Source organism: Phoenix dactylifera, chromosome 14 (genome assembly GCF_009389715.1).
Source record: "Phoenix dactylifera cultivar Barhee BC4 chromosome 14, palm_55x_up_171113_PBpolish2nd_filt_p, whole genome shotgun sequence".
In the NCBI taxonomy this organism is placed as follows: Eukaryota; Viridiplantae; Streptophyta; class Magnoliopsida; order Arecales; family Arecaceae; genus Phoenix; species Phoenix dactylifera.
Window position 1 is genome coordinate 14,842,395 of NC_052405.1, and position 7,356 is coordinate 14,849,750.

Here is a 7,356-nt window from a genome sequence, read left to right on the forward strand (position 1 = left end):
TATATTTCAACCTACGTTTTTCTTAGTCTATCGATCTTGAGATCACAACCATCGGTCTAAATATGGCGTAAACAGTCAGTAAATCTTATCTTCATTTAAATCATGCTTCATTGGGGACACTAGCACTAGGAATGAGAATATGTTTTCTATCTAATTGATTTTCATATTTAATAGAGTTAATGTGATAGAAGAAAAGCATTAGAGACCGTTGTGAATCCCTTTAAAATAGGTTAAAATAGATATGGCAAGATTATGTATCCTTTTAAGCAATGAATTAAAAGCATGTAGGAATTAAAAAAGTAAGGCCACAACATCAACATTGCCCTTTAAACTTAGGATATTGATGACTCTAACAAATAGTTTTAGAACTAAAAAACTCTTTCTTTTCTACTTATTCATTATCTGTTTGATATTAGGAATAGAACTATTGTAAGGGGGAGTTGACAAGTCCATTCTTTTAGCAATAAAAGGTAACAAGAAATGTAGCAGCAGGAGAATGGAAGATGGATGACCATTAACATTCCAAGTCTTATTTTCATATATAATATATACTAAATGTTTGTATCTACCCAGGGGCGGCCCAATGCATTTGGGGGCCTAAAATGAACTCACTAAGAGAGGCTTTTTTTTATGATGAAAAAATCTCCTCATGGAAATGCCTCCAAATCTTTGACACAAAATCCATACCATCCAAATCAATTTCTTATCACTTTTATCGTCAATTGGTTCCATTCTTATGTCTCTTCCAATATGCTGATTTCTCTTTCTATATTCTGATTTCAGTCTATTATTCTATTAGATTTGAACCCCTAGCCTGACAAGAACATCAAAACTTGAATGGAAGAAGTATGTGAGGACCCGTGCGGGTGTGTGTTTAGTCTCACATCAGTTATTCGCTGGATAGATTTTTGATACTTATATAGGATCAAAGAACTTAAATAATACCTTCGGCTAGCCATTTTCGATGAAGTCCTGGGTTGTTACAATATTGTGATGCTCAAAAAAAATTATGGGTAAAGCATTCATCATGATTAATGACAATATTGATTACAATAGAGAAAGACACCTCAAAATAGTGGTGGACTTCACATTAACAAAAGTAGAAATAATTGCATTCGGTTATAACTGAACAAAAGAATATGAAGCTCCAAAGTAAAAGTTTACAGTGTTAGGGGCTAATTTCAAGCAGTTCTAGAGATATATCAATTAGTTTTTAGTATGAAAACAAAGTGGGTAGAGTGGCTTATCTCACCCTTCCAAATGATAAAAAGTTATATTGCTTTACTGAGAAATTAACTTGCAATGCTCTTATTTTTAAGTAACGCAGAGCTGGAGATAAGATATCATAGCTTATCTCACTTCCACAAGTGAACTTGTGAATGCATACATGTGCACACATTATTATGTAATGGTTGCACCCAACAAGTAACATGAAGTGAAAGTCATGGAGTCCGATTACTTAGTAATATATTTCAAACGCAGACAAATGATACAGCATTCTTTGCCCTTTGTTACATGAACAATTGATCTGAAACTTTAGACAACACTTGAGACTAACAAACAAAACATATGATATCTACTGCATCATTTTTTCAAATGATCAACTGACATGAAAATATCCTATAAAGCATTGTGGTTATGATTTGTATTCCATGATCTTGATGCTTTTTGTTGGATAATCTTAAATTCAGCTAAACCTTAATACTGAGTTCACAAACAAACACATGACTTAGCAAAACAATCAAAAAGAAGGAACAACAAATGTCTTAATCTTCTTAGTGTATGACTATATAATTAAAGAATAAAAGGCAGCCTTAAATCTCTCGATATATAAGATATTTTCATATATGACATCCATTGCATTATTTTTTTTCAATGATTAATTGATCTGCAAATATCCTATAAAGCATTGTGGTTATGATTTTCATACTTTCTGTTGGGTAATCTTAAATTTACCAACATGGAACATATATGCCTACCTAACCCTTATTTTGCTTTATGAGCAATATTCTGAATTCACAAACAAATGCACGACTTAGCAAAACAATAATAAAGAAAAAACAAAAAATTTCTTAATCTTCTTAGTGGAAGACAATATAATTAACGAATAAAAAGTAGGCTTAGATATCTCAATATAATATCGCAGCAGTTTTTTTTGTGTTAGCTCTCTTGTTTTCTGTACAAGTATCAAAACAAATTAAGAAACAAATAACTCAAATTGCAAGACTATGGTATCAATTGTTGGAGTATGGACATACAGACACTACACAACATTTGGAAGTGTAAAAATGTTGCAATGACAAATTTAAATGAAACAATGATTAGATAGATGCAACATACTGCATGAATTAGGAAAATTCCTTCATCCTTTATCTTCCTATATATGCCTTCAAGAGCCAGTCTTGCCACATCTTGCTCTGCTTCTTTTCGACGAGAAAATGTTCGAGATGACATGAATGTCACTCCATCTATCAGAATAGTAGATCTGAATTGTGATGCATGTGGATGCCCTTCATTAACAATTTGATATATTAGCAAAGGTATGGATGACCTTTGAGCATATTGTTGTAAGCAGTTTTTATGTATGAATTGCTCTGTCAATATATGAAGAGCAAAATTGAATTAATTAAAAGAAGAAATATCCATTCAGTTAATTGAACATCACTTGACTTTCTATATAATAAAGAAAATCCATACCATTCAAATGAAACTAAAATTAGTGCAGCATGTATTTGTTTTTCATTTATAAAGAATCAAATTCAAATTCCATCCCTCAAAAGAAAAAGGAACCAAAAAAATAATCTGATCATACGAAGAAAAAAGATAACCAAAAAAAACCACAAGTATATTAGCCAAATCCTGCCCTGCTCAAATATATACTATTCCAGCAGTTTACCTCCAGTAACATCAATCCATGATCAACCCTTAGAAAAATCCATCTCAATTAGGCCATGTCCGCTTGGCATTATTTGAGAAAACCCATTACAATCTAAAACTAAAGTAGATTTAAAAAATATTTGCAAGTTATTTAGGAAATTAACAAGATAAACCCACAAATTAACATAACTTTTTTTGTGCAAGAATTGCAAAATGAGAAAGCTGAGAAAATAAACCAATAATCTTCTGCAGCATTAATTTTGCTAATAAAAATAGGAGCGAAAGTTCCTATCCTGCTATCCTGTAGAAATGGTCACAGTTATTAACTTAAATCAGTAACTAACTACCTGCTAATAATCATGTAATACAATGCTCTAAACAACAAGAGGGTGAAAGTAATATACAACACCCAATATCAGTATAACAAAAGCCAGGTGATCCCCCACATACTCTATCAGCAAAGCACTTAACAAGAGGAAGTTAAGCTAGTCAATGTAGACCGGTTAGATTTGCCATTTAAAAGCAAATTTTTTATCACATATACAACTTCTACTAAACTTAATTAAATATCCCACATGACTTTTGTAACTTTCTCATAGTATCCTTACTTCTGGAAATTTCTTAGTTAACTAATTAGCTTAATTTATATAGTCATAGCACTAATAACAATAGGTGATCCACAGACAATTTAATTTTTGAAGTCTTAGAGACCAGTAATACAACTGCATACTTCCTATGATCTACAGCCTTGCTTCTCAAGAGAACACAGCCTCGTCGGAGAGGACATAAGCATCAACCCCCTTCCCTCTTTTTTTCTAGTTTTAATCTATTTTTCCTTTTATCATTGATAGGAAACAAAAAAAATATATAGAAATTAGATGTTGTGATTATTCTGAATTATTGGGGGATAGATATTATCCACCTCAACGCTATCTCCAACCTTGGCACTCCATCTCTATCTCCTTCTCATTCTCTGTAGACTCCTGTTAGCCCCTAACCGGACCACCCCAAGCCTAATGTAGGATGCACCACCTGCAAGTTCAAACATAGCTTATCTTGATATTAGTCAAGATATGATATATTAGGTATGCATGGCCTGCAAAATTTTCAAGCATAACTTATCTAGATTTTAGTCTTAGTTGGTTTAATATAATGTCTTTAATTGGAACAAGTCAAATAGGTTATTTAAAGTTTTGTAGGAGTTCCAAGCAAAGATATGAACAAATGTTTCTTTTATCACCATATAAGGGGCTGATGTTTTAAAAAAATATATGGGGTAAGCAATGAAAGAATATAAAGCCTAGTGCAAAAACTATAATTGGAGGGAAGAAAATAATCTAAAGCCCTTACACTGACATGGTAATGGATGAAAAGTTTATTAAAAGCATAAATTTTATGTGCTAACTATGATTAACTATCATTTCAACCATATCATAATTGCAAGCAATGGGACCAGTGTGAGCCTATTTAGGAGGACTCTTTGTATTTGGCTTCACATATTAATTTTTTAGATTGGGTCACAGCAAGTTGCCAGATATTTTTGGTGAATTGAAGCTTGTAATTCATGATAGGATCTTTGCTCAATCTATATAGACAATTAATAAAGCAATTAGGTCTGTAACTAGAATAGAGGTGTAATTGGAGGGACAAAACAAAGCTATCACTCAATAGTTAATTATTGTGGATAACTACAATAACATATATAAATGATGCATCAACCAAGATTTATTAAATTATTCAATGATGTCATTTGGAGTGATTAAGAGTAGCCACTTGTTGCTCATATAAGAGGCCATATTTGGGTAGTTAGTTACTGAAATTAACTTCTTAAAGAAAGTTATTAGGACAATAGTGCTATTTTTATCTTCTTAGATCTTAAAATTTTTATTTGTAAAAAGAGATATTTGCTCTACATTATCTATACAGCTAGACCATTCTACTTCATTTTAATTTTTTTTTCTCAATTTAGAGTCTTTGTTACGAGGATAAGGCTATAGAGGTCCGAAGAAACTATTTTTAGCTAGAGATTGATGGAAAGAGGAGAGATATGGATTAATTCTTGGGATGAAAGCCAAGTGATTGTGTAGACACCACAAGTATCCTTTTCTAAGCTTTATGGCATAAATTTAATAAGTGATCATGTTTATAAATTAAAAGCTCCTTAGTTTGGATGAAACTTTATCTTACCAACCCTTTTCCTTTGCTTTGATTAATTCTAAATTTTTCAAGTCCCACTACTCTAAATTGATCAATTGCATATTTAATTAAACCCAATTATACCCAGTTGCATCAGTTGACCCATTTACCACTTTCAGACCCTAGTTTGTTTATCTCAATCTAATTCTACCAATCTCAAGTCATTTGATATCTAATTTACTCTCCATTTTATTTGACTCTACTCCTTCATTGACCAAGTCTTAGTTTACCTAAACAACTACCTGGTTAATTTTTCCAAATTAACCTGAATAGGCTAGCACAAATTCACCTAATCTAGCCTGATTTACCAACTCATTTCAATTCTCTCCTAGTTACTTACTAATTTCACTTCACCTCAATCTCAATTAATAATTTTAGGATCCACTTAGATTTCTCTATGCCTAATTTGATCAAATTCTATATGTATAAGTTGGTTGGACCCTAGTCAATTTACTTATGAGTTTAAATTTGCTGATTTTTAAAAGTATGTTAAATAAGCTTAGATTGAGCCCTCATTTAAACTATGACCTTCCCTCATAACCTATGTGTCCTAGTTAAAATTTTACATCTTTTGACATATCTTTACCCTACTAACAAAAATCAGTCAAATTACCTAAAATTCCATCTAAATATACTAAAAAATAGAAAAGGGGTGAGAATATTAGATAGAAATGATAAATTTGAACACTAACTACTTTTTCTTCTAAAGTTGGAAGAAGAGAAGGACTTTAAGCCATCATATCAATGAGATAGTATGCTATCATTGAATCAAGTTTTGATCTATAGCTCTTCTTAAGTCAATGATTAGATTCTACTTAGTGTCATCTTAATCTTTCTTTAATTCAAAAATCAAACTCCACCAACTTTTTTAGGCCTTTAGTTCTTTGATTTTTTTTCTCTTCCTTTTGCTTTAGCTTAGGTTCCTTTAGCTTTAGCTTTCTCTCTTCTCCTATCTTAATGTTCTTGGATCTAAATCCCCCCAACCTAAGGACATCCTCATTAGAGATCCAAGAAGGTCTAAAATAAGAAAGTGTTTAGATTAAATTCTTCAAGAGGAACTTCTTTCTCCCTCTCATTTATATTTTTTTTGTATATATTCATTTAATAATAATATTATTTGTGTAATTTGATGTTGGCCAATAAAATTTCTTATTCTTTGGTGAAAATTGGCTTGCACTTTGATTCCTTTGCTTATCTTAGCTTAGTTGTTGGATGCTTGCTTAGTAGTTTGTAGATCATTGTTTGATCTTTTGGGTATCTAGATGGATGGATAGGATCTAGGACCCCTTATCTTATCCCATAGTCTCCTCCATCATCAAATCTCTCATTGATAGTATCTTAAGGTGTAGGAAACTAGAATTCATTATTTCAATATCTCATCCATGATGTGTCTATCCAATAGGTGCATGATATATGTACCATTGATCCTTTTACATAAGGAAGTACAAGACTAGATGCTTGTACCTAGGACTAAAGAGGATGCTTTATTTCTTAAGCATTCTCTAATAATACTCTTAAGCCTCAACCAAGCTAGGATTTTGTAGAACTATCTTATCTACTTTTATTTCTTTGGATTTTCTGGTTTTTAAGTTATAAAGAACCGATGGTGACTTTAAATCAACCTTAGATTATGATTAAGGCTTATGTATTGTAGGATGACAGGAGCCAAAGCGAAAAAGAAAAATAAAAAGATTGTGAGAGGGGGTCCCTTGGGTTTGGTTGTGAGGTGGGAGACAAGAAGAGGAAGGATGCAGAGAAGAGAAAGGAATAGAGACAGAGGGAGAGTTAAATAATTATAGATGTGGGGGTGTTTTTGGAAAATACAGAATGTTAAGAGATTTAGAAGCGGGCGACCAAAATGAAATTTTTCAAACAGAAACTCCAATGCACTATAGAAAAGAAAAAAAATCTTAATATAAAGTGGTATAAGGCCTTTGAAAGCTATCTGTTACAATAATTGTTATCTTAAACTATGGTTAATTCCATATCATTGTGTAATACTACCTTTTGGACTAGTAGAGATGGTTGGGTGGTGTTGTATCATTGTAATACTACCTTTTGGAGTAGTAAAATGCAAACCATTATGAGTTAAATATAATTGCCCAATAGCATCTTTTGGACTAGTAGAGATGGTTGGGAGGTGTTGTAACATCCTCTACCTGTAGACACATAGCAGATGACCAATAAACCGCCTTCTCATATTGCATCTTCTTATATTTTAAAGGAAAATAAATAACAACTAGATTGCAAGAATAGTAAGATTTCGAGAACATTTTGCTCCAA